Source organism: Mauremys reevesii, linkage group 5 (genome assembly GCF_016161935.1).
Source record: "Mauremys reevesii isolate NIE-2019 linkage group 5, ASM1616193v1, whole genome shotgun sequence".
In the NCBI taxonomy this organism is placed as follows: domain Eukaryota; kingdom Metazoa; phylum Chordata; order Testudines; family Geoemydidae; genus Mauremys; species Mauremys reevesii.
The window spans coordinates 61,964,373-61,991,809 of record NC_052627.1 but is presented as its reverse complement, the minus strand read 5'-3'; the positions used below and the strand labels follow the sequence as shown (position 1 = coordinate 61,991,809).

At 39.5% G+C, this 27,437-nt stretch overlaps 1 long non-coding RNA gene across 3 annotated transcripts in view; it reads left to right on the top strand.

Annotated features, from left to right (window-relative positions):
• LOC120405573 overlaps positions 1–27,437 on the top strand; it is a 70,586-nt gene that overhangs the window by 11,180 nt on the left and 31,969 nt on the right. For 2 of the 3 annotated variants that reach the window (XR_005598688.1, XR_005598689.1), the window contains exon 2: positions 857–1,009. This is a non-coding gene — a long non-coding RNA (uncharacterized LOC120405573). Of the gene's footprint in view, positions 1–856; positions 1,010–25,934; positions 26,007–27,437 lie in introns of all 3 variants that reach the window. The other variant, XR_005598690.1, reaches the window with a different exon arrangement.

Genomic DNA, 27,437 nt, shown 5'->3' with positions numbered 1-27,437 from the left:
GGGAGTGGGACTATATAATTCAGTTGAAAAGGAAGACATTTGGAGTATTTATTTTTCAAATAAATTGTCAACACGAAAAACAATGGATGTGTTTGAAATATTTATTCCTCCGTTGTAATAAAATAATTTCTAAACAACATATAAAATTCGCAGTCTAATTAAAGACTGCTGGTTATTTGTTTTTATGGCTTTGCAAAGATATAAGCAAAGGAATAACAAAGTACAAAAACAATGTAGGATTTGTTTTAATTTCTTGTGCTGTGAAAAACAAAATCATAGCAGAGAGATGTCAGTTTTTATAAACCATTTCTTATAGGCAAGAATATCTGTGTATCCAGCTGAAGCCGAGAAGCAAGTTTTATCATGCAATTTATATATACTTGTTTCTCCTTCTTACAATAGGTGGTCAGAAACAGAAAAAAAATACAACACATTTTCATCATTTTAATTTCTGTTTTGTTGTTGGTTGTTCTTTGTGGCAAAATCTCATTTTCTGCAATTTTTGTAACCAGCTCTAATTCCTCTTGACTGAAGCAGCATGCATGTGCCCTCAAATAATTTTGCCTGGGGAAATCAGAAAATAGCGCATATGATTATAGTGGTGGTGATATATGGAAGTAGCCTCTTCCCAACATATTTTCCTTTGTGACTGGTTGGTCCCTATCTCCTGTATATGATTGCCCTTTTGTAGGAACTTTTTCCTAGTATTCCTTTCTGAGGACTGGCCCTTTAAATTGGGTAGACATAGGCAGCTGTAGTCCTAAAGTGGCCATGTTGCAATTAGCTACTTTTTTGTTATATCTCCCTCTTAACCAGCTGATAAACATTTTTAACACCTGTTAGTTTTTTCCCTCAGGCCCTGATCTGATCAGACAATCTGAATCATGTGGGCAAACATCACTGGGGCTCTGTGAAAACACAAGTTTTACTTGCACAGATCTACTTGCAAAATTGGAGTCTTTGGTTTCTCTTTTTCTGAAGACATAGCACCTTTTCATCAACCACAAAGGTAAGCAGCTGATCCACATTCTTCACAAACACAAAGAAAAATAAGAATTATTCATTTGATTTTAGATGGATACAGAAGTATACAAATGAAAATTAAGGATTATATCTATCTATCTATCTATAATGTACCCTCTGAAAGGAAAGTTTGGCATTATTTCACATTCTGGCAGTATGTATGTCTGACATTAAATCATCACAAGTATTCCCACTACGTGGACTAATGAACAACGACGTTCAGATCTGAACTCTAGATCTGAACTTGCCCAAGGTTCAGCAGATGTTTATAGTCAGGATTTTGGTTTGATCTAGTCTTTAGCAGAAAATGCCTGGTATGAAGTTTAAGACGAATATTCCAGGGCTCAGTTCTGGAAATGTACTGGAAGCATATCTGTGGTAAAGCCTACAGCTGCCATCAGAGAGGTAATATGCCAAGACATAGAAGATTAGTGTATTGAGCTATTTGCATTCTCCTTAGTGTCACTGAGTTTATGAAACATGCATCAGTGAATGTGATAAACTACAGAATTGAATGACTCTGGGATTTGGTAATGGGATACAGAGCTGTTCCTCTGGTGTCACTCATTCTAAACCAGTCCAAACTGACAGTGACTAAGAGTGTAATCCACCAAGCAATTTAAGAACCAACAGTCTAGAGTTAAGCACCTAAATCCCCATGTGTAGCATCCACAAAACTCCCACTGGGCTGCTGCCCATTCTGTGGGTGCCAAATCTCACTCAGCTCTTAACTTTCAATCATCAGAGTTCCCTAAGCACCTATGGTTTAAACCGTGGGCATGCACTCCACTGCCCCACTCTAGGTATCTGGACACCTGTCTCCTGCCTAAGCAACAGAACAGTTCACAAACTGGGGGAACATATATATTCCACTGTCTATGTTGCATGTGGTCTTTGAGCATGCCTACCGGATTGGTCCCGTTCAAAACCTGGCCTGTGGGTGGTGCCTACTTTATAACTTTTAGCTCATGGGCCAGAGAACTTTCTGGGATGTAGGAGACCCAGGTTAAATTCCGCCCTCTACTGGGTGGGGAGGGGAATGATTTAAACAGCCTCTCTCCCACCTCTCAGGAGAGTGTTCTAACACTTGGGGAATGAGATATTTTGATATGAGGCTCCCTCTGTCTCTTCTGTTGAAGCTGTTCCACGGTGGATAAATAATGAAAGGCTGGTTGGAGCCCAGGGACTGGACCCTGGGTCTCCCATCTGGGTGCCCTAATCACTGAGCATGTTTGATGCCTGACTTTTAGGCTTCTAGAAAATCCCAGGAACAACACTGTGATCCAAAAAGCCTGAGTTAGGTGCCGAGCTCTGAAAGGGGAGAGATAGGTGCCTTAGGACTGCAATCTGCTGAGCCACATGCTAGGTGGGAACTGCCTAAACTAGCTAATGGGAGGTGCCTAAATCTGGGCTGCAGGGAGATGACTAGCTCTGCTAGAGATCCATGAACTGGGGTAAGATAGGAAGGAGGCAGTTGCATGCAGGGCCTGAAACAAAATAGCTGGGGGCAGGAAGAGGACTTCTCTTATAACCATTAGAACAGTGGATAGGGGACTAACCCAGGATGTGGAAAGTCTCCCCTTCTCCTAGAGAAGAGAAGGGATTTGAACAGGGATTGTCCTCATGTCAAGTGAGTACCTATAGCCTAGTGGTTAAAACTCTCAACAGCGGTTTGCGGGGAGGACTTGATCCAGGGTTCTCCCACATCCTGGGTGAGTGCCCTATCCACTAGACTGAAAGTTATAAGAGAGGCTGTGTTGTGTGAATGTGCCTGATCTGGTAGGTTGCCTCTGAGCACACTTACCAGATCAGGACCTTGCATGCGATAGGCTGAACACCTATCTTTCCTGGTTTGTGACTCACTCTGAGGCTTGGGCAGGAGACAAATGTACAGATGCCTAGCATGAGGCAGTAGAATGTATGTCCAGGCAGGAGATGGATGCCTAGGCACCTAGTGTGAGGCAGCAGCATGCATGCCCAGAGGCAAAAACGTAGGCACTGAGTAAATTTAGATGCCTACAGGGTTAGGTGGCAGCTGGGCTGGAGTTTTGTGGATCATAATGATTCCTAAAAATGGGACTTAAGTGCCTAAGTACCTATGTGGATTGCACCCTTGGTGACCACAGTGTGGTTCCCACTACACGTGTGTGAACAATACAAAATCATCTTAATAATTGGCATTGATAGTGGTCTCAGCAAAGCTGAAGGACTGAATGAGAATGGAAACTAAATTACCAACCTTACATATAGTTTCTCTAGGGCAGATATGAGGCACAGTGGTGAGTATGGGTGAATAAGGCCTTGCTATAACAAATGTTTACACATGAATTTGACTTTACTATTGTGGGAAGTTCCATTGAAATCAGTGGGGCTACTCATGGGAGGAATTATTTAAGTAGTTTAATAAGTATTCAGTATCTGGGTCTTAGCTTCCATGGTTCTCCCAAGATGCACCTGTTCTATGGCAAAAGGACTTTTGCCTCCATTTCAGTTCAGCACTTTTTCATTAGCCTTAAATCCACTGAAAAAGGAGTGTTTGAAAATATCTAGAAGGAAACCACCATTGAAAGTTAAAATAGCACGAGCAAAATGAGTGTGTTTCCTAGATTAATCCTTTACAACTCCAACCTTTAGAATTATCTACAGATTCCATATCTGCTGATTAGCTATAATAAAACACAACTTTTAACAAGACAGGAACATTAAATATTACAGGCCAAGAAAGTTAATTTCAAAACTGCTTTAATGTTGACAAATGTTTAGATACAAATAAAATAACTGGGCAAAATGGTTACATATTTGAAGGTGGAAAGTTTTTGGTTGCATAATATTAGAAGCTAGAGAGAACTCTTTTTTCACTTAACTATCTAAATGCAGTACTCACTTGAAATCAGAATGATTCATACAAAATAAGACAGTCTCAAGGTAGACAGCACTTTTGATTTATTTTAGGATAATTGTGATAATTTTTTTGTTTTTTGAGTAAATGCAGAGGTAAATGATTTTTGCTGAATAAACACCTTTCACACAGCTGTCTCTTTGTATGCAGTATCTCAGGCAGTCTTTGTTTAAACACATTTATACATTGTCAGGAATTTAATAGTTTAAGATTTCAACTCCCTTTTCATAAAGATTTTAAAATTAGGTGCAGAGTGATAGCTTTATCTCTGAATTCTTTAAAACAAGTCAAGCTATGTTGCAGCACAGTTTAACACATCTGTATTTTACAAAGGATGGGAATATAAGAACTGTTGTTTTGGTTTGGGTCAGAGTAAAAATGAGTAACTGATCAGTTTTCATTATGCAGTAATATTAGTGATTTTGTTCATCACTTACAGAATTTATCCTCCAAGTTATAAATGGTGCCATGTAATGTTCACAAAACTAAAGCATCTCTAATACAGTACAGCCAAGTTAAACCCTCCTTAATGCTGTTACAGGTCCTGTGTATGTTTCAGACTCTCTCTTGCTTATATGAAAAGTGGTTTAGCTACATCTTTTTGTTGTCACAGAAACGTTTTGGGGACAATAGAGTCTACCGGTTTTAGATGCCAGTTTTGTAAGGTATTTGAGCATGTGCTTAACTTCAAGCATGAGAGTAGTCCTATTGATAATGCATCCATTAAAGTGGGGCCTTAGTTAATACATAGGAAAGTTAAAACCAGTATCTCCCATATCACGTGTAATACAGTAATATGTGCACATAATATTTTAAATACTCTCTAGTGGCTGTTGTAATTATACAGGCAATTGCCTGCTGGATTTCTCTACCCAGAACACCTAACAAGGAGATAAGGTTTAAACCTGAAGAATAAAGCATAGATAGCACCACACCTCGAGGCCTATTGTTTGAACACATGCAAGTTCTGTAAAATGTACCACCTCACAGTAAGGTACAGTAGTTATGCCCTAACTTTCATTAATATGTTATGTAAATTCTGGATATTTTGAAGCAGTTGAGTCATTTGTGTAATCCAGTTAAAAAACAGGAGCACTGGGCCTAAATTTCCTTTCATTTATATCCATTGTCAACCCATGTAACTCCATTTACTTCAGCAGTGTTCCCTCGATTTATGCTGGTATAAGGGGATAATCAGGATTAATGTTCTTTATTTTTTAAAAGAGAGTTATGAGCTAGCTATCACTGCCTTCTACCACATGCAATCAGTACTGTTCAACCATTTGTCACAGATGCTATATTGCTACTAGCTAATGAAGATTCTATTTTAACTTGAGTTGTAGGGGGATATATTTTTGAAGCAGGAGAATCTGAATTCCGTCTTTGCTCCTCTGAAGTGCTCAGAGTGCATGTTGTATACAGCATTGTGACAATATGAAGTTCTACATAGCCAGGGATTTAATGAAATTCACTAACAAAAAATAGGTTTGAGTAGAAATGGAAAAATAGGTCAGTGTCGTCATCAAGAAGAATTTTAAATGTCATGCAATGCAGTTTCAACTTTGTACTGAATTCACAGTATCTTTTATAATGATAAATATGATGTTATAATGGAGGGTTAAACTAAGGGGAGTGCTATTTGGTTATTGTTGGATTCAAAGATATGACTGATGTGGCAATGCAGAGATGCTGGTGGTTGCTTCAGTGAGAGGTCAGGTTTGTCATCCAATCTTGTCTCTTCTCTTTCTTCTGATCATAACAGGCGGACCCTATGAAACAATAACAATCCAGGATTCAGTTGGTGGTGTGATGTCTGGGAAAGGAGTGCAAATTGTCACTTCACAAAATGGTGTCTTTTTAGTTTGGCAAACAATGTGCTTTTGCTTTCTCTCTCCCTCCCCCCATTGTAAAATGAAACATGTACGTCTTCCCTGTAGAAATTTCATTAACATAAAACAAATACTAACCCCTTATCTTCCTGTGGAAGTTTGACAAACTGAAAGTGAACAGAGAAATGGTTGCATCAGGCAACTCTATGTAGAAATAAAGACCTATGCATTTTGCAACATGTAACATGATCTTCTCCATTGCCAGGTCCCTCCTTGCTCACCTCCATGACAGGGAGGATATTACCTCTTTCCATACTACTCTGGTCAAATATAAAAGGTTATTATAATAATCAGTGGGGGGAGGGAGAAAAAGGGGAAGGAAGATGGTCATTTGTTGACAGGCAGATTATGGGAAAGGGTGTTCAGGCTACAGAAGAAACAGACTTAATAAAGGAATTACTGGAAAATAGTTTAAAACAATCATGGAATTCTGTGTCTACTTGGAGGTGAGAGAGCAGGGATCTAGCATTCTTTTTTTTTATAATTAATCTTTTGAATGAGAGTTGAATGCTGCAATCCTACAAATTAAGGTTGGACAAAGTGTACTATAGCCATATGAAAAATTTCCAAAATGATTATAATGAGATTGTGCTCCTAAGCAGAGGTAGGTGAAATTTTTTGGAAGAAACTTTTTTTCCACCAAAAAATGCAGATATGCAATACTGGAACATTTTTGCAAAATCATGTCTGTTTCCCTTCATTTTTGGTCAACTCATTTTCTCCGCCACCCACAATTTTTTAAAAAACAAAATCAAAACATTTTGTTTCAAAAATTGCAAAAATAATGTTTGGACTATTTTTGGTTTGAAATTACTTTTTTTTTTCTTCAAAACTTCCTATTGATTTTATTTTTTTTAAAGCAAACATTTTAAAAACTACCCAAATCAAAATGAAGTCTTTTGATTTTTGTTAAAACTAAGCATTTCACTTGATCGCAAACAATTTTTTTTTAAATTTTGCTTTGAATTGCCAGTGAATGAAAAATATCTGTAATTCATAGTTCTAATCCTAAATAACTTTAAAATGCTTTTGAAAATTTTCTTTCTTTGTTTTTTTTTTCTTTGACCTACTCACATTAATGAATTGATCCTTACAATACCACTGTGAGATGAGAAACTATCATTATCCCCATGTTACTTATGGAGGACAGAGGCACAGAAAGATTAAGGCCACATTTTTGAAAGCTTCCACAAATTTTGGGTGCCCTGATTTCTGATTTTCCCCCACACCAAAGATGTTGAACGCCTGCAATTCCCATTTACTCTAAATGGGGTTGAAGATGCTCAATACTTCTGAAATGAATGGGATTTGTGCTCTCGAAGCCCTTTTATCACCACTGTGAGGGATTTTCAGAAGGTACCTTTTTCAGATCATGTTGATGTAGTACAGTAATTGGATACACATTGGCAGAGAACTCCTCCTCTGATATTGATAAGGCTTCCCTGTTAAATATTTTTATATCATTATACATGCTTCAAACGAAATGGTCGGAATAATTGATTATTACCTGAAATATTACCAGTTGCCTATGGTAACTGTGGTACTTACATGAATAATTATATGTATTAGTTGGTTGTCAAATGCCTTCTGACCAAATGGAGGTCTCTTTCTTTAGCAGTATGTTTGTGGTTAGAATGGAAAAGGGAATTTGGTGTATTGTTAATGGCTTCCTTCCTTTTGTTCTCTGTGTTTCAAGCTATTCTTTTATGGTATTCTAAGTTTTTTAAGTCAAAATTTAGGAGAATGGGACTTTGCCGTCTTCATAAATCTCTGATTCAGCAAATCATTTAGGCATGTGATTTAGGATAATGTCTAAACTGCAGTCATGAGCTGTGTCTGCAGCTCATTTAGATATATCCAAACAAGTTTTAATCTAGCTAACTCAGGTCTTGGATCAATGAAACCATGGCAGTGTGAGCTTCAGCATTGGCTAGCTGCATGGGTAATTACCCAGGATTCTGGGCAAGCTTATACAGTCCATGCTGAAGTGCATGCTTCAGCCTCACTGCTTTTGTACCCAAGCTATCTAGATTAATGTTAGCTAGGGTATGTCTACACAAGCGGAAATCATACCTTGTGATTGCAGTGTTGACATACCCTAAGTCGAGTCTTAGTCAACAAAGCACTTCACCATGGTCTTAAGTGATGCAGAAGTCAATGGAACTCTGCTTAAGTGTTCTCTGATTAGGAATGGACATAAGCACCTCCTCAGATGTTTTGTTGAGAGCACCTCCGTGTTGAAAAACCTCATTTTGTTAAAATTTTTGTCTGCATCTTCATCCACATTCTAGTTACTTTCCTGGATACAGCATATCTTACCCAAGGGTTGCATTTGGAGTCTGCTTCCCAGTTTCCTTGGTCTCCTCTTGAAGCTGATGCCAACCTCTGGCTTTTTATTTCCCCCTAATTTTTTTCAGTTAAACATCTGCATGTCATCACAACCATTCAGCACAGGGACAGGATACATATGTATGCCTACCTGGAATAGTTGCTTCTTATAACTAATTTGGTAGCCTGGTTGTTTTGTGGTTTTCTAGCTTCCTGATAACCTGAGGGAAGTTTCAGTAGGAGCCGTTCCAGAGGCTTATATGTTTGGCAATGCATACCTGGATTCCCATTTAAGATATTTTTTTTTCTCCTCTTGCCCAGATTTTCGGCCTTGCAGCGACATCTGCTTAATGCAAATAGCTCCTATCTGATGTGGGTGGATATTTTCACAGCTTGCTGCCTTGGCACTCACCACATATTGTATAAAATAAATCTCATTACAAACATGTTCTACGCACTAGGTATCAAAAGATTACTGTCCCCTTGGTGCCAACATTATGCAATATAGGTGCACTGTGAAAATTACACAGTTTAGGTGAGACCTACCTTAAAATAATCAATGTAGTGGAACTTTGCATTATCTGGCTTTACAGTTCTCACACTCTCTTTCTAATACATCATAGGGAAACTAACGACCAGATGTTTTTAGCCCTTTAATGCTGATGTGAGGTCAGACCCTCTCGTACTCACACTGCAGGTATAATTTGGCCCAGAAGACATTTTAAACAGATTGGTGGAACACTTCAGTGTACAAAACTGATGTAGGGACTCTTAACTCTCACATACCTCTGCTACCAGCACAACAGGCAAACGGGAACATGGCTGGATGAAAAGAGGATGCTGAAAGGCCCTTGCCCCATGCTAATCCTCTGCTGTGGTTACATCTTCTTGAGGCATTTGCAGCTGGAATAAGTTAGAGGCTGCTGTAACTGTACCTAAGAGTACTGGCAATGAACAGGGAGTTGAAAGATAAGATAAGCCACTGTTGCCTTCATACATTCCTTACCTGCTCTCTGTGTAAGTCAGCTATATAGTATATTCTGAGGCCTCCGAGGCTACGTCTACACTACAAGTAAAGACCCATGGCTGGCCCGGGTCAGATGACTTGGGCTTATGGGGCTCAGACTGCAGGGCTGTAAAATTGTGGTATAGATGTTCCAGCTTGGGCTGGAGACTGGGCTCTGAGACCCTCCCCTCTCACGAGGCCCAAGCCCAAACATCTACACTACTATTTTACAGCCCTGAAGCCCAAGCCCCATGAGCCTGAGTCAGCTGACATGGGCTAGCCATGGATGGTTGGGTATGTCAACATGGTAGTTAGAGAGTCTCTTGGATACTACCAGGTTGGGGTGGGGGAAGAACGGGGTGAAGAGAAGGTGGAGTTTATAACCAGTGGGTATACTCCCATTACACAGTATTGAATTTACAGGGATATACTATGGTATTTTTCCCTGATACACACGTCTGTTTCCTGTGTAATGATGGTGCTTGCTTTTTTTAATGTATGTTCTCTAATCTGTCTAGATATTGATTCAATACTGTGGTATCTGAATGCCTCCTCTGCTACTGCGTATCTGATGCTGTGCTGGTACATGCATGTTCTATGTGTAAGCATAAAGAGAAAGAGCCCGTACAGGGCAACATTCAGGCTTTATTCCTTCTTTTATTCATTGCTGTCTCTCATCAAGCATTTCCTGAAAGTACTTTCTAAGCACCTAGACATAATCACACAAAAGTGCTAGTGGCCCCTACTGGGAAGCTCTGTAATGTAACAACACCCTTGGTTGTGTTGCTGTTAATATATGAGGTACAATATTATGCTTTGAGTCTCCACTGAGAAGACTAATTTTTGGCTGGACTGTCTATTTTGAAATGGCATCTTCGTGATCAATGAAAGAAAAATTATATAGTATCTTGTTGCTCGGGAGATGATGGAAAGGGATACAAATAGCATAATTAAGGGAAAGCAGTGTGAGACTTTAAATCCTCAACCTCATAGATCTTAATGCTGGTAAATTTTCAGTGTAAGATTTGAACTGGATGGAGTTGTGGTCTTCTTTTCTCTTATGAAATAGTAGGTATAATTTTTCTGCTATCATGTTAGTATGAGTGTGTCTATGCTGATGACTAAATTAAGCCTCTAAGCATGCCCACTGTGTTTCCAAAAGCGTGGCCAAGATCAGAAGGAAGTGGATGCTTCTGCAGTTAGACTGACTGCAGTGGAGTTGGATTAGGCCTTTAATAAGAGGACCGTATCTCTTCTCTCCTGACAAACCCAGCTCCTGAGTGTTAAGTAAACATTGTCAAAAATTATATCACAGCGAAGATGGAATGCTTATTTCCTCCATGTCTGCTGGATTTGTAAGAAAAAAGTATCCATGTAAGCAACAACAATATATTTTTGCAGAAGAATATACTGTATTTGAATACTTTGCAACCCAGAAGCAGTGTATGCATTTACATTAAGGAGTATTATATAGTGAAGTACAAACTGAGAACTTGCTTTGATTTTTTTTTCTGAAATAAACAATCCCACACCTTTATACTCCATTGAAAATAGATCTGTAGGAATTCAAAGTCTTTCCACTTTATGTGTTTGCAATTACAAATGACAGTTTTTTCAAAAAATAAAAAATAGAGTCCTTTAGCACTTTGCTAGCACTCCAATTAACACTCTTAGTATACTATTACTTAGTGAAATCAGATCATTGGATTACAATTTTCTCCTGACTAGTTTGGTCTCTTGGTAAACTACATAACTTCATGGTAACCAGCAACATGTTAAGCCATTTAGAAGGTTCCTCACCCTGAAGAATAATGGAAGAAGATTGCTGAATTTCTGAGTTCTTTACTGCTGGATTAAATCAATTATTTCAGCACTATTAAGAAAGGACTTGTGTCTCAGATAACAATTACAAAGCAGACGCTCTTATACACCCAGACCAACCATCTGGATCATGTTGACTTCTTTACCATGGTGAAAAGGGTGAATGAAATACAATTCCTGCTTGCTGATGTCATGAGGATTCCCTTCAGTCTAACACCAGCTGGCGCTCCCAATCCTAAAGCATTTATAATTTTTTAAAAAGTTACAGATGTTATGCGTAAAAAATTGCTTTCATTTGCATTAAAGCTACTGCAGTCTGAAAAAAGATCAATTGATTTACCTACTATATCTGCAATGTTCTTTGTCATGCATTGGTTTTGAACAAAACAATTAAAATATTGATGTCTTTGGACAGGAATATATTACATTTATTACTTCTAGCACTAGTAAATTTCTCTTTAATGTTTGTATATACATACATTTGCTTAAACAGTATCTTTTTTTTCTTCCTTTTTTTACATTTATTCTCACGGCGTATTGAAGAATTTTCTAGCCTTTTTGCTTTATGGTTTTACCACAAAGCAGTGGTGGTTTTCTCATTTCAGGTATCAATGCAAAATGCTCTCTATAAAGTAGTATTCTCAATAGGGTATAAACTTTGGTGACAAACTGTAGCAGGCATTTTTATACGACACAGACAAAACTATGCTAAATTTTAGGTTCTTTGCTAGGTTTTAAAACAAGGAAGTGCATTCAAAAAATCCAGTTTGACTCTTTTATGTGGTAGAATCTCACAGGTTTAGCTGCTTTGAAATCGGGTAATCAGATAAAGTTCTGCATAAAGCAACTGCAGCTTTTTGCTCTAGTGTTTACAGTATGGGCCAATTTGAGATAATTGATCAAGATGAAGGTACATTTCAAAGAAGAATTCCTTGGAATGAATGCTGAGCACTGCTGATTGATCAAAAGCATTGCTCTTTTACAGTGAATAGAAGCAGATGAGCAGTTACTGTCCTGGGTGTGCATGTGGCCCAATGGCACTCAGGGTGACCAGACAGCAAGTATGAAAAGTCGGGACGGGAGTGGGGGATAATAGCTGCCCATATAAAAGAGAGTCCCAAATATTGGGACTGTCCCTATAAAATTGGGACATCTGGTCACCCTACACTCAGTAGTCTTTAAAATGTGCAAGGTTATTGGAAAAGTAAAGACGCAAATTCCAGTTTTGATGTTCACGTCAAAAGGCTATATGTTTAATCTTCTGAATCAAAGTTTTTAACCAACTACACCACTTTCATGTCTAGGCTCTAATGCTGGTTTAGGTTTCAGCAGAGTAAATCCAGCCCATTCGTCTATGATCATGGAGGGGCCCTTTGACAGCAGAACGGATTCAGTTTTGCTGAGCAAGATGTCTGGATGTCATGGCCTCCATGGAGACCATCTTTGTGCAAGCTCCCTATGTTACAATGTGAAGGAGAAACTGGGGCAGAGGTGGAGCAGGTATACCACTTCAAGATTTACCACAGCACAGAATCCTCCTCCCCTTCCTGCAGGAGGTCATGCTAAGACACATAACTTGTGCAGCCACTCCATAGCTTGGAAGAAGGATTCCCCTCCCTGCCTCTGCTCAGCACAGTTCTCTTGGCTAAACTCTGTGCTCTAGATTTGAGCACAGGTAAAAATGGGTGAAGGAAACAGCAACAGGTCACAGCACACTACAGAACTTTTAGTGTCTGGTAGCTAGGGCCAGCTCCAGACCCCAGCGCGCCAAGCGCGCGCTTGGGGCGGCGTCCTGCGGGAGGGCAGCAGGCGGCTCCAGTGGACCTCCCGCAGGCATGCCTGTGTAAGGTCCGCTGGTCCTGCGGCTTCGGTGGACCTCCCGCAGACGTGCCTGCGGAGGGGCCGCTGGTCCCACGGCTCCGGTGGAGCATCTGCAGGAGGTCCACCGGAGCTGCGGGACCAGTGGACCCTCCACAGGCACGTCTGCGAGAGGTCCACCGGCGCCGCAGGACCGGCGACCGGCAGAGCGCCCCCCCACAGCGTGCCGCCCTGCTTGGGGTGGCGGAAATCCTAGAGCCACCCCTGCTGGTAGCAGGGCCCACATGATAACTTAGTGTACGGAAGGCTGGTGTTCTGTAGATTCACACCCCAGCTTGCCTCACACTAACTCTCTATACAGACAAGCCCATGGTTTCTTTATGACCACAGCACAAAATCAGGGCTAGTTCAGAGTGGATTGGCTCTTGCTCCCAAGGTGGCAGGCACAAGCCAAAGTGCCATTAATGACTTGATTTTGAGTTTTTCCTGCTCTCCTGAGAGGAGAATCAGGCCTATTGTTCATAACCAAATTCTGAAATGTAAAAAAGAGGCTAGTATATATGCTACTGCCTTCTAATTAATGCAATCAGAGCTACTCATTGTGTGACATAGACCCTTACTCCTACCAGCTAAGGTTGATTCTCAGGTAAGATATGTGGAATGGGTTACTGATTATGGAGTGGGAGGACCTGAATTCACTATCCTGGCTGCTGCCATGAAGTTCTGAGTGACCATGAAGTGCAGCATAACTCTGCATAGCCCTGCAATTGTTACAAAATACAGGAAGAAGGAATTGTTTCTTTTCATATTCCAAAATGGCAATGAATCATTAAAGAGAAGATGCTGGGCAAAGGATAAGCAGTTTCAGCATTTACTGGCAAGAAGAGTGATTTGAAACAGAATACATTACGTTTAAACACTCTGGGAAGATTTTATAAAAGCAATCTTTTCCCAATGTACTTTCTATCTGGGTTATAGATGTAGTGGGCCCAAGATAATGGTTAGAAACTATGAATGCCCAGTGGTCTATGAATGGTAAGTATGCCCAGTGGTCTATGATGGGATGATAGATGGGGTGGGATCTGAGTTACTACAGAGAATTCTTTCCTGGGTGCTGGCTGGTGAGTGCTGCTCACATGCTCAGGGTTTAACTGATCGCCATATTTGGGGTCAGGAAGGAATTTTCCTCCAGGGCAGATTGGCAGAGGCCCTGGAGGTTTTTCGTCTTCCTCTGCAGCATGGGGCACGGGTCACTTGCTGAGGATTCTCTGCAGCTTCAGGTCTTCAAACCACAATTTGAGGACTTCACTAACTCAGACATAGGTTAGGGGTTTGTTACAGGAGTGGGTGGGTGAGATTCTGTGGCCTGTATTGTGCAGGAGGTCGGACTAGATGATCATGGTGGTCCCTTCTGACCTTAAAGTCTATGAGTCTATGAATATGTTGAAATGTTTGAAAGAGGTATTCGATCACTTAACAGCCAGGTGCTTACAAGTTTACAAGTAGTGACACACGCTTTGGGACTATAGCTATTTGTGTGTATTTTAAAGTCTCTATTAATCAAGCAGGACAGAGAAGGCTTTATGGTGTATATTATAGTACAGGGGTTGGCAACCTTTCAGAAGTGGTGTGCCGAATCTTCATTTATTCACTCTGATTTCAGGTTTCGCGCGCCAGTAATACATTTTAATGTTTTTAGAAGGTCTTTTTCTAAAAGTCTATAATATATTACTAAACTATTGTTGTATGTAAAGTAAATAAGGTTTTTAAAATGTTTAAGAAGCTTCATTTAAAATTAAATTAAAATGCAGAGCCCCCCAGAACCAGTGGCCAGGACCTGGGCAGTGTGAGTGCCACTGAAAATCAGCTCACGTGCCAAAGGCGGCACACGTGCCATAGGTTGCCTACGCCTGTTATAGTACATCTGTGTACCGGCGCCTGGTGTGGTTATAGGATTATTTTGATGTTACTTTGTGCTATATGGCTAGTGCATGTTTTAGGATTATTTTCAGTGGTCTCAAGTTTTAACTTCTCAATAACCGTACACAATATAAACTTACTTCAACTACACGCTACAAAGAAAATTTAACTTCCAAAATCAGTGTCGTCTCTTACACTTCCCTTTAGCTGTGATGGTAATATAATAAGTTCATGATGACAATATTAATACAGTTATGATGTATTAATACAGTTATGATGACCCAGTTGAATTGGTTAAGCACAAAGCTGTGCTTTTGGTCTTATCAACTGCCCCAACCAAATACAGATAGTCAAAGATATAACAAAAGCAGAGGGCTCTGGTTCTGATCACTGTCAGATGGACCTTTGGTCTGATATAGTCTGGCAGCTTCTATGTTCCTAGACAATGTTGGGTGTAGTCAAATATTTTCGGGATGTGTGTAAATGGGCACTTAGATTTAAACACAACTCAACATTTAAGCTTTTATTTCATGTGCAGAAAGAGGTTTTTTTTACTGTATTTTATTGCATTGTACTTCTGTGTACTATCTTACACTGTGCATTGAATTTTATACTTGGAGTAAGACTAATCAGAAAACTTGTCTTCTATTTTACCCCTCTCAAGGTATTCTAACTCTCAAATGCCAATAGCTTTGCTCCACCCCTTTGACTGAATTGCCACAGATAATGAAATGATCTTTGATACTTTGTTACCATTATTTGTCTACTTTGTTTGCAGGAATTTTTTTTGTTTTATACAAAAGAATGTATAATTGTATCTACTATCTCATTTCATGCCGTAGTTAATTTGTACAAGTAATTTGAATATATTGTATAAATAAATAATAGAAGCATCAGAGAAATCAAAAACTTTCCCTATGAGCAGATTATTCCATAATTATCTATTAGGAAGTGTCTTACCTTTTGTTCTGAAACATCTGGGACTCTATCCAACACCCAGCTGAAGTCAGTGGTAGCCTTTTTGCTTGTCATGGAATCAGGACCCTGGTGAACAAAATATTGGACTAGAAGGACAACTAGTCTTATCTCCTTCTGAATTGCCAGTGTTCCAATGTTAACAGAATATTTGGCAGCAGAAATTATAGGTCTGCTCCTGTTTTTACAGAAGCCAAAGGCAAAATTCTCCTTAACTAGAAAGGGCACAAACAGCACTGTTTCACTACCCAGGAGTGCTTGCTCTTTACACTGGTGAGGGAGTTTTTTAATTAATATATTATATTTCACATTTTGCTTGTGATTCTACAAAGCAACTATGTTTCTTGCTAAGAACAAAAGAATGCATTTACATATTCTGCTTTTAAATAATGCACATTGGACATGGGCGTCATTGACATTGCATTACCGTATAAACCCCACACACCTTGACTAGTTGCATGCAGGCAAAAACTACAGTGCCTTGTCTCCACCAGTGGCACCAATTGGCCATTTAGTAGGTGAATTTTCTTTCCCCATGCTTTGCTCAAAGTTTCATGGGCCATGGAGCTGTAGGGCTGTACTAATTTGTGTGGCTACTGCTGGAGTAGTCTGGAGCATTGCTCCAGCTGCGTGGTCACAACACCATTGAGATTTAAACCAAGCATACTTATGTCCAGAGGGCAGGGTGACTGGGCTAACTTCAGTGAGTGGTGTTGCAACCTGGCCCATCAGGAGTCCATTTCTGTATGATGGAGCACAGGGGAGTCTCTGAGAACTTGACTCCTGGAAGCACTGGATCATGCACTGTGTGGATCAGAGAGAGGGGAGACTCCCTTGCTGTAGGAGTCCAGAGGAAGCAAGGACTGGACTTTTGTACCTCCCCGCCCCCGCAAAGAAATATCTGCTATGACACCATTGTTCTCCACTAGGATTTTTCATTGGGTTAATTGAATCTCAATGTGTTGTTTACTTGTATTATCACAGTGACTATTTTTTGTAATGAAGACATAGCTATTGTGAGTTGGATAAGGAGGAAAGAGGCTCTACTGAAGGATGATGACACTGCAGGAGTAAGCATGGAGCCATTTGAAGGAAAATGTTAGTGGCTGTGAGACACCTGCTTCAAAGCAACTATCTCCCAACCCAATGCTTTCAGTTGAAGTACTTGCCACACGGCATATGTCTTTCATGCTTCAGCAGACCCTGTCAGTCAGAAATTACAGTCTGTTCTCAGTCTCTTTTGTAGCCTGGTTTGGGGAGGGTTAGTAGGGACAGTGGAATTTATTTACTTAATTTAGTTTTATTTAATAATTAATTTTCTAATTAATTAAGAATGTTAATAATAATTGATAAATATTAATAATATGGATATGGCTCGCCAATATGTGTGATCAGAAGATAAAGTTCGTCTTGAATCAGGCTTCACAGAATTTATACAAGGAGATTGGGGTATGTAACAGAAAAACTATACTGAGACAGAATTAGTTAAACAAGACCTTTTATTTAAAATCAATGAAACAAGAAGTAAATGTAAAATGTTAAAAGCAGTATGAGATTACAAAGTTACAAAATATCACAGTTCTTTAAGAGATATGATATGATATGATATTACACAGTTCTAAATGCACTTTGCAGCAATAGCACTAGAGTGAATTTCACACCTCTGCTAGAGGAAGTCACAAAGAAACTGGCTATGAGTTAAACCCTTCTTAGTATAAATGCTCTAGCAGAAATAAGAATTTGTTCATACTTACAACTTTGAAAAGAATTAATACTACGACTTAGTATTGACAGCTTTCGTAGGAGAAAGAGGCTTCGAAGCAGGTTGAGACGACAAGGAAACAGAGAGATGTATCGCCTGCCCTAATGGAGGATTGTCACCCTTTTTATAGGGAGAAATCCTTCCTCCTATGCCCAAATTTGTTTTTCCCCGATGGAAAGGTGAGGGTACCTGTTTTCATAGGCTGACCTTTTTGTGTACGTATTAAATGACGCATCTGCGGGTATATGTGTGAAATTTGTGGGCAAAAAAACCCCACTTTGCACCTAACTAGGTGAAAGGTTAGCAGATATTCAAAAGTCCCTAGACAATTTGCGTAGGTTTGTCTCCTATTATTACTTTTCTGAGTAAGGGTCTTAAAGGTTGCTTTCAGCATCACAGAGGAAATAGGCCAGGATGTCTGGCCTAGAAGCTTCTAGGTATCTTGCATTACAGCTTATTGCAAATTCTATTAATCTATGCAGCCTACACACTTTTATCAAAAGACATTTTATTCAGACCAACAGATTAATCCTCAGGGCTACACTTTTGAATTAAGATGCATACGTAACTCTAGTCCTGAGGTGTGACTGCAGCCTTCTCCCTTTTCTCCTGAGGGGGATGGGTGCTGGGTTCATTTAGAAGGACGCTTGATGCCTCCACCCAAGGAACCCCCTCCTAGTGCAGAGAAGATGGAGAGCTTATCCCTCAGGAAAAATCTTTAACACAAAATCTCAAAGGTGTTAGCGCACACACAAATAAAATAGTTATTACAATTCCTAGACTAAGGAAACAGTAATTGGGGCTTTATTAGGTTGCAGAAGTCAGGATAAAGGATAGTGGAAAAGGGGATTCGGATAATAAAAAGCAAAAACAATAATATCTACCCCTCCCATTTTTTACAGCCATTACAAACCACCCTGTGCTTCCTTCCAGCACCTGTGCAGGCAAATAGTGAGTTTGGGCTCAGTCTTTGATGGATGGTGCAACACTGAAATTGGGGACCATCTTAAAATATAATATTATAATAAAGAAATGTTCTTACAAAGTATCCGCACCAAGGACGGTAAGATCGTCTTTGTGGCTCTCTGGTCTTGATTCAAATATATAGTTAGGCTGGCTCTTGAGAACCTGACAGTGACTCTCCTCAGCCTCCTGGGTTTCTGGTCTGTCCTGAGATAACACTGTCCAATGTCCTAGAAATCCCAAAGTCTTCGTTCGAGTAGGAATATGGAGGGCAGAAGGGGCTTCCTTATTGTGTTTTGGCTCCACTCCAAAGTCCAAACTCTGCCAAAAGTAAAAACAAATTCTTTGTCTCTGAGTTCTGGCTTCTAACTGGTTCTGGTAGTGTTGCTAGCCAGCTCTATCTCTGCCCCATATCCTAGGCAATCTGGGAAAAAGAGGCTTGAGCCTCTACCACCATTGCTACTAAAGTCTGGGGTACGTCCCTTGGAGGGTCAGTGTGATATTTCAGGAGCACCATCTCCAAAGGGCTTACACATATTGTCCTAAATGTTATTGCTCAATAATTGGAGCAGTGCACTGTTTAGCACAGTGACATAAGCAGATGGTAACACAAGCATAGGCAAATTATTCTTTGCTTCTGGAATTAGTGGGCCTTTACCTGGAATTCTGTTTTACATTTTATTTCTCCATAAATGAGCAACTTACTCTATTGCTAGATCAGAAAAAAAATAACTCCCCAGTTATTTGACCGCTATTAAATATGATGTCCTTTTTGATGTTTGTAGTCAAGCAGCACAAATGGTAAGCAAAATTTTGTGGGGAAACTACTCAACAAAGTATATTAGTAAATGAATGCTATATCTAGCCAACAAAGTGGTCATCTTTCAGGGAGAAAAGATGGTTTGGTTTTAAGGTACTCTGTGGAGGAAAGCTGTGGGAGTAAACAAATGATTGTTTGACCTTTGAGCCATCATTGTAATAACACAAATTAAACCGAATAGAACAATATTTTGCTTCAAACATTAATAAATTTCCTTCCAAACTCTCCACACTGTCAGCTAGATTCTGATCTCAGCAACAGTGCTATAAATCTGAAGTAACTCAACTGAACTGAAAAGCTATTCCAGGTTTACAATGGTGTAATTGAGAGACTGGAATCTATTCCTCTACTAAAGAGCACAAGCCTGTAGCAGTTCTGCAAGTGTTTCTGTGCTGTGGGATTTTTGACAAGGTGGTTGTTTTGATTAGATTTAGAGAGTCAGTTCTGGTTGGATTTGTAACCGCTTTTGTTCATCTCATCTTTTATTTAGTCAGTAGAGAGATAGGAATAATAGTAATTGGAGCAAAGCAGAAAATGAGCTGCTTTTTGTATTCACAAGTGTAACAATTGGGTTTTTTAGGTTATTTGGCAGCAACTAGGCCATTGCCATTACATACTGGTTTTATATGGCTATTGAGTGGAGATGTTCTGAGATAAGTTGCAGGATCCTCATTAACAGAATTTTACTGAAAAGCAAGCAAGAAGTCTTGAACATCTTTCACAGGCTCAGGCCACCAATGTTCTACATTTTAGAGGCTGACTGTTTCTGGAATTTAATATATTTAGTTATTCCTCCTTAGAGGTGGGCAACTTACTCAAGGAGTTTCTTTTTAAAATGAGGGATTTGCTTGCCAGGAGAATAATTCAAAGCTCCCACAGCTCTTATGTAGAACAACATTTGGATTTTAGATGTGTAAAGTAAAAGTGAAAAGCTATGATGAAATGAGAGAATGACTTTGAAAGATACGCATTTGATTTACAAGTTGTTTCAGGGATTTTTTTGAGCAATCTGTTGTCAATGTTTCATTATAGAGAATTGCAATCAAGCTCCCCGGGAGAGACAGAATATCAACAGATGGTGATTATCCTAATTGCACAGAATTCATATTCTTGGAAGTGGAATAACTTTATCCTGAAAGATAGATTTACATGCTCAGTCAAGTTACAAAGTGCTTCTGTTTTTCTCATGTTAAAGATTTCATCCAAAATTGAGAGACATACAAATGTAACACTGAAACTTTACTTGAGTACTGTGGGTTTTTTAAATTAAAATTTGTGTCTTGACTGTCTAGGAAACATATACACAGACATTTTGAATCATGTGTGGAAAAGGCCACAAAGTACATATTTTTCAAATATATACATTTTAACAAATGTGTTTTTTTTTCAACAGATCATCCTTTAAATTTTAATGAGTAGGTCTTTTGATGACCGACCTTGTTAGTAACTGGCATTTCATACACTGTTTTCTGGACTGATATCTACATATGAGCCAGTTTCTGTAAATAAAGACATTCTTTTAACAAAAACTTCAAAAGAACTTGTATCATGTGAACTCAATGAGCACATACAACAGCCGGATTGACATTAAGAACAGAGCCCTAGGGAAAGCAATGGAGAGAGGAGGATGAACTGTTTAAAAGAATGCTGAAGGCAGGAAAGGGGCATAGGGGAGATGGATTGGGTGAGAAAGTCAAGCCAGAACTATCTTCTCTTTAGAGAAATTAAGGAGATCCTGGGCTGAAGAGGAGACAGAGTTTAAGACAGAGACAAGGCTACAAGTCTTGTGGGTTTACAGAGAGGGAAGAAGAAAACACAGATGACCATTTTAGTAGAGGAAGTCCATGTGGTCCTTGGATGTCTATAAAAGACAAGAACAAAGGAATAGAAATAAAAGCAGAGGAAGTAGTTTGGGATTGGTAGTATAGAGTGAGGGGTGAAAATAGGGCAAAGGATGTTGAAAGGGAAGTTGGAGCTGTTGGTCAACAATGTAATACTGTTGCCAAAAAAAAAAGCGAACACCATTCTCTAGATGTATTAGCAGGAGTGTTGTAATCAAGAGACAAGAAGTAGTTCTTCCAGTCTACACAACACTGATAATGCCTCAGCTGGAGTACTGTGTCCAGTTCTTTGGGAAAGATGTGGACAAACTGGAGAAAGTCTGGGAGGAGAGCAACAAAATTGATTAAAAGTCTAGAAAACATGACCTACAAGGAAAGACTGAAAAAAAATTGGGTTTGTTTAGTCTGGAGAAGAAAAGACTGAGGGGGGATATAATAACAGTCTTCAAGTATGTTAAAGTTTGTTATAAAGAGGAGGATGATAAATTGTTCTGCTTAATCACAGAGGACAGGACAAGAAATAATGATCTTAAATTTCAGAAAGGGAGATTTAGGTTAGACATTAAGAAAAACTTCCTAACTGTAAGGGTAGTTAAGCAGTGGAACAAATTACTAGGGAGGCTGTCTAATTTGTTTTTAAAAATCTCCAATGACAGAGATTCCACAAACACCTGTCAGGGATGGTCTAGACAATACTCAGTCTTGCCTCAATGACTGGCACTGGACTAGATGACCTGTTGAGGTCCCTCCCAGTCCTGCATTTCCATGATTCTATGAAAAACTCAGGGACGCTGGTGGGAAGAAGGGAAAATGACTAGTAAAGTCAGAGAATGCAGAAGGAGGAAGTTATATTACAGATAATAAGGTGGTGACTGGAAAGACTGAAGGGGCACTTTTGTGAAGAGCAGTCAATAGGGTGACCAAAGCAGTAAATCCATGAACTGACTCAGAGTTTCAGATAAAATGAGGAAGTTAGAAATCAGAAGTGAGCAGGGGCTCTGAGAGCCACTGAACCAAACTGTAAACCCTGTATATGATGGAAACCACTTCGAGCCAGGAGGTGCAGCACCACCCCCAGTACCCTTAGTTCCAGCACCTATGGAAGTGAGAGACAGCAGAGTCAGATAGATCATCACCAGAGTTTAAAAATCACTGAGAGTAGGGGGCTGAGATGAAAGCAAGAGGGACAACCAAATGCTGCTTTGTTTGGCTAAGAGGAGCTTCAGGGCAGAGACCTTAGCTTGTTATTTGTTTGTAAAGTATATAGCATACTTTGGGTGTTACATGACAAATAATAAATTCGGGGGGGGGGGAGATTATATAGAGCCAGAGGACAATCAACAGTAGCCATTTAGAGGGAGAAGGAAGAGAAAACCCAGATGCACTTTGCAATCGGAAGCACTTTGAATGAGGAGACTGTGTGGGCGATGGGAGCAGAGAGGTATTGGAAGCATGCAGTAAGGGGAGGGACTGGGAGTGACAGGAATTATAGAGCCTGATTCCAGGACTACCACAAAGACCATTAGGATGGGAAATGTAATGGAGTGAGAGGCCACCAATGGCCTAATGAGGTCAGCTGGAGATTGATTAAGCCCTAAATCAGCCACAGTCTGAAGAGGAGAGCCAGGTTTTGGGGAGTACAATGGGTTAAATGGATCAGGAATTCATTTTAATTTGGCAGGTATTTATCCCTCCCACTCTCTTCCAGTGGTGATGGCTTCAGAGGAGCAGGGGGATCTGAGTGGCCAGACACCATGCTTTTCTGTATTCAACCCCCTACATTTGCTCCAGGGGATCTGCGGAACATGTTGGAGAAGGAGATTCCAAAACACTCCTTCTCCATATACTGTTCTATAATTACCACTTCTTTGGCCTAATCCCAATCTCAACCATGGTGCTGTAACTGACTTCTAGTTTTGATTTATTTGGTATTAACCTCATAATAGCTATTGAACTCTACATACACTCCAGCAACAGTTCCCAGTAGTATTTACACTGAAAGGAATGGAGTATAAACACACACTATGCAAAGTATGACTGGTAGTGCATAGATCCATTAACTCCCTGTATTTTAATCCAAACTCTGTGTGTCGATGTTAAAATATTTATGGAAGTGTGTTTGGTAGTTTCTCTCTATTGTAATATAAATAGTATTTATCCTCCCCCCTCCCACCAGTGCTGCTGCTACAGTTGTCCCTATATAAATGTTTCAAATAGATTCAACTTATTGTAACCTTCTTTGTGCATTTTTGGTGCCAGTGTCTTTTTTAGAGGTCTTTTATTAGAACCCCTTTGCCTGCAGAACTAAAATTAAATAATTGCTCAGGAAGTGTTCCACTAAAGTTGTTTTAGTCCATAGTATTTAATGACAAATCTGTCCAACAATCTAGCTTTGCAGTTGTAAATACACTTGCAGTGTGCTTAATTTATTGCAGGTTGAAATGAATATATTTATGGCTATTAAAGGGATGGTTAGTGGGTAGATTGCAAAAGTGATTGAGGGGGAGTACTAAATTTTGTGGGAAAGTCAAATATGGGAGGAGTGGTAGATAATTAAACCAGAGTAGAGAGGAAAAGGTTTGGGTTTCAAGAGGCCACCTGGATGGACTAATTATTTTTCCATACTTTTTATTTTGCTTTTTTTTTTTTAAACAGCATGTGGGTTTATACTGAGTCTAGATGCTTAAGAAGTAGGTCAATAAGCATTATACCATCATAATAATCTCTGATACCTGAAGTAAGTCTTTATATTAAGTTTGCTGTAAGGTTTGTGGAAAACATTTTAACACTCAGCTTATTCAATTTCTTCTGGGTTTTTTTCTTTCTTAAAAAACCCTCAGATTAGTCTGGGAATCATTAAGTGCCAAATGCTTTCATCAAACCCATAAACAATAGGCGATTCCAGAGTAAATCCATTTACTTCTCGGGAGGTTTCAACAAAACACATTCTTACTTATTCAAAGCAGGGGGAATAAATCTGGACCTCTTTTTAAAAACACTAACTTTCGGCCCTGGAGACTGACACTGTACTGGATTTAAAACAAAAGCTATAACAAAGGAGTCCTTGACAGGCTCAGTAAATTCTGATGACATTTTGTAGATCTGCAATATATCTGCATGTGAGAGCTATTCTGTTAGTCCTCATTAAATTCTGCTCATCCTAGCAACATAGATATCCTATGAGAGAAAAATATGGGCTACAGAGATGCTGAGTTTTGATCAAGCACAATAACAGTGACTGAGTCAGCTTCTGGGCAGAGAGAAAGATGGGCGTTATTTTCAGCAAGGCTTAAAAAAATAATGTTTTACCTGTATTTAATCACCACATTTTTTTTATGCGTTTTCTTTCCCTTCAGAGCTTCTTTTTATACAAAAATATCCTGGTAATTAACCTTGCATGATTTATTTAGAGATGACACAGTCCCTTCCTTACTAGTGACTTCATTCTTAAGCACTGAGCTGATATTACTGCTTAAGTAAAGCACGAGAAGCTGGCTAACTACAAAGGTGAACATTTCTATATGCACATATATATCTTGGGTTGCAGCCAGGTTAGGGTAGACCATATGTCTGGAGCCATCTGTCTCTTGTCTTTTACTTAGATTATAATCTTTTGGGGGCAAGGGCTTTCTTTTTGTTCAATGTTTGTACACAACTCCTAGCACAATGGGATCCTGGTCCATGACTAGGGCGCCCAGGGCTGACTCCACAAAGTGCTGCAATTCTAAGTGTTGACTGTAGAGTGATTCTCACATTAAAGGTGCGATCTCAGCTCAGGCAGGCATACTTTGCTTTAACCTAGCTAGCATGGCTAATACTGGTAGTGACGGCACAGTGGTGTGGGCTTCAGTGTGGATTGCACAAATCCTCTAGCAATGTGAGTACGTTCCCAGAATTAACGCTAGCGTGGGTAAACAGAGTTACAATCACACCTCTGACTGCAGTGTAGACATACCCTAAAAGTGTAACACATACAGAAACAATGCAATCAAGAACAAAGTAGAGCAAGTTGGACATTTTTTTTTCCTCGTAGATAATTTAGATGGAAACAAATAATTTTCTTTTACTGAAATTTCAACTTTTTAATCAGAACCCCCAAAACTGGAAAATCAAAACTTCTGGCAGAGAGCAGGTTTTTTACATTGAAAACCCACTTTTCCATCAAACATGAACAGAACTAGCACAGACCCAAATGTTGCAAGACTGCTATAGCTTAACCCCTTTTTGGATTTCTAGCAAATGCAACCTAGAAGGTGGTGGTTTTTCTTTTTAAACAAAGACCTCAATTTGCAGGAGTGGTGCCAACTCTCACGATATTTGGTGTTTTTCTTAAAACCCAATCTCCTGTAATGAGGTGATTACTTGATAGTGTGTGTGTGTGTGTGTGTGTGTGTGTGTGTGTGTGTGTGTGTGTGTGTGTGTGTGTGTGTGTGTGAGAACAATGGAGGGGAAAAGGTAAGGTTCTGGTCCTTATGATTTCAAAGAAAAAGCTGGAAAACCATGGACACTAAGAGCTCAAAAATCAGGAAAATTAAAAGGCCCAATATTTTTAAACTCATAATTTTTAAAACATTCTCACAATGTTGGGGCCTGACTCATGATTTTTGAATGCCTGCAGCTGGCAATACAGCAACAGAGTACTGTGTGCAAAACTGTGGTCCAGATCAGGTATTGCTGATTGTACTCTGGTGTGCATTGCTCTGAGTTCCTCTGCAATGTCCCTAGTCATAATGGGGGTGGATTAAAAGAACACAGAGTCAAATTCTCTGCTGGTGTTCATTGGTGCAGCTACATTCAAGCTGATGGCTCATACTCTTGGCTGCTAATAGCAGGCTTAACTTTGATTTTTTCTTTTTATTTTATTTGCAGATGAAGTAATGAAAATAACTAGGGAAAGGATGGAGAAGTAACAGCTGTGTGTGGAAGAGAGGACTTAGCAAGGTGTGGAAGTCAGCTGTTAGGATTGCAATATTTCAACACCCATTCAGCTATGGGTGTTAAAAGTAAATAAAAGTTACCCTTAAAAGTATATGCTCTTTTTTTTTTTTTGCTATAATTACATTAGAAAGCTCACAGGCATAAAATGGTAAGGCATGTTGAGGTATCATACTCATGCATATTGGAGAGGTTTTGAGACTAATATTTTACATTGGTAGGGCACAGTATTCAGGATGAGTGCTCAAAGCAAACCACATATTTGATCCCAAAACACAGAAGACACAAGCACAACCCACTAGGGAACAGAATTAATATGTTAGAGATGGGTTGTTTAGCATCTGCAACCAGAAAGAATTTGGGAGGTTAAAAGAGGGTGGAATGAATGAATCACTGTGTGTGTCATCTTCAAACTGGATACATAAAAAGTAATAATCTGCAGAAGGAATAGAGCACTTTCTTATTGCTAGAATGTATTTAGCCCATAGCACTTGACTTTAATATAAAACCAGTATTACTTTTCAGGGACAGAACTGGGCACCAAAGCCAGTGAATGCATTAATTCCAGTTTGGCTGTGCTTAGTATTGGGGTGGGCATTTTCCAGCGGGAGTTAATGGAGATAGTCATTGCATCATTCCAGGAGGTGATTTACAGACCCTATAATACAACTACCATATTCAGGAGTTATTAGGTACTTTTAGCAATGACCTTTGCAATGGTACCTGAAAAATATTTGCGTAAACATCAACCAAAAATATTTTTATGGTGCAAAGGAGCTGAAAATTGATCTTTGTATTAATGGGATTTCCTTAATGCACAAGTGATACAAAAGTACTCTTTGGGACTCCCATGACAACCCTCTAAATACTGTGACCACATCCTCAGTCCTGTTTTGGGGGAAATGCCAAAGTAAACAAACTTCTGTTTCTGAAGGCTTCTTTTTGCCAGTTTCCCACCTCCATCTAAGACTCTTTAGATGGAGAGACTGCCAGGTCTTTATCAATCTGCATTTCTCCTAGGCAGACTTGAAAGAAGAGAGGCAGGCCTCTTCTTATTCCCTCTGACCAATTGCAAGCTGCTGTCTTTTCCCAAGTATGTGTGCGATCTGGTGACACTATCACTAATTAGCACGCTGAGCAGCTTCTTCAGGGCATGAAAACTCCTCTGCCTTACTTTTTGTAGAGAATTAACCCTTTTCCTTCCTGAACAAGTATAGAGTGTTCCCACCCCAGCACAACTCTGCTAAGGTTAGGGACGAGGCATCTTCTATGGTTCTATTTCTACAGTGTGTAATTAAACCTCTTTTCAATGCTTACAATTTCAATTTCTAATGAATAGAAATTACTCAGCAGCAACAGACATGTACTCTATGAGTTAAAGGCCTGGAAGAAGATACTACTTGACAGCACTAGGATTTATTTATATTTTTTTAAATT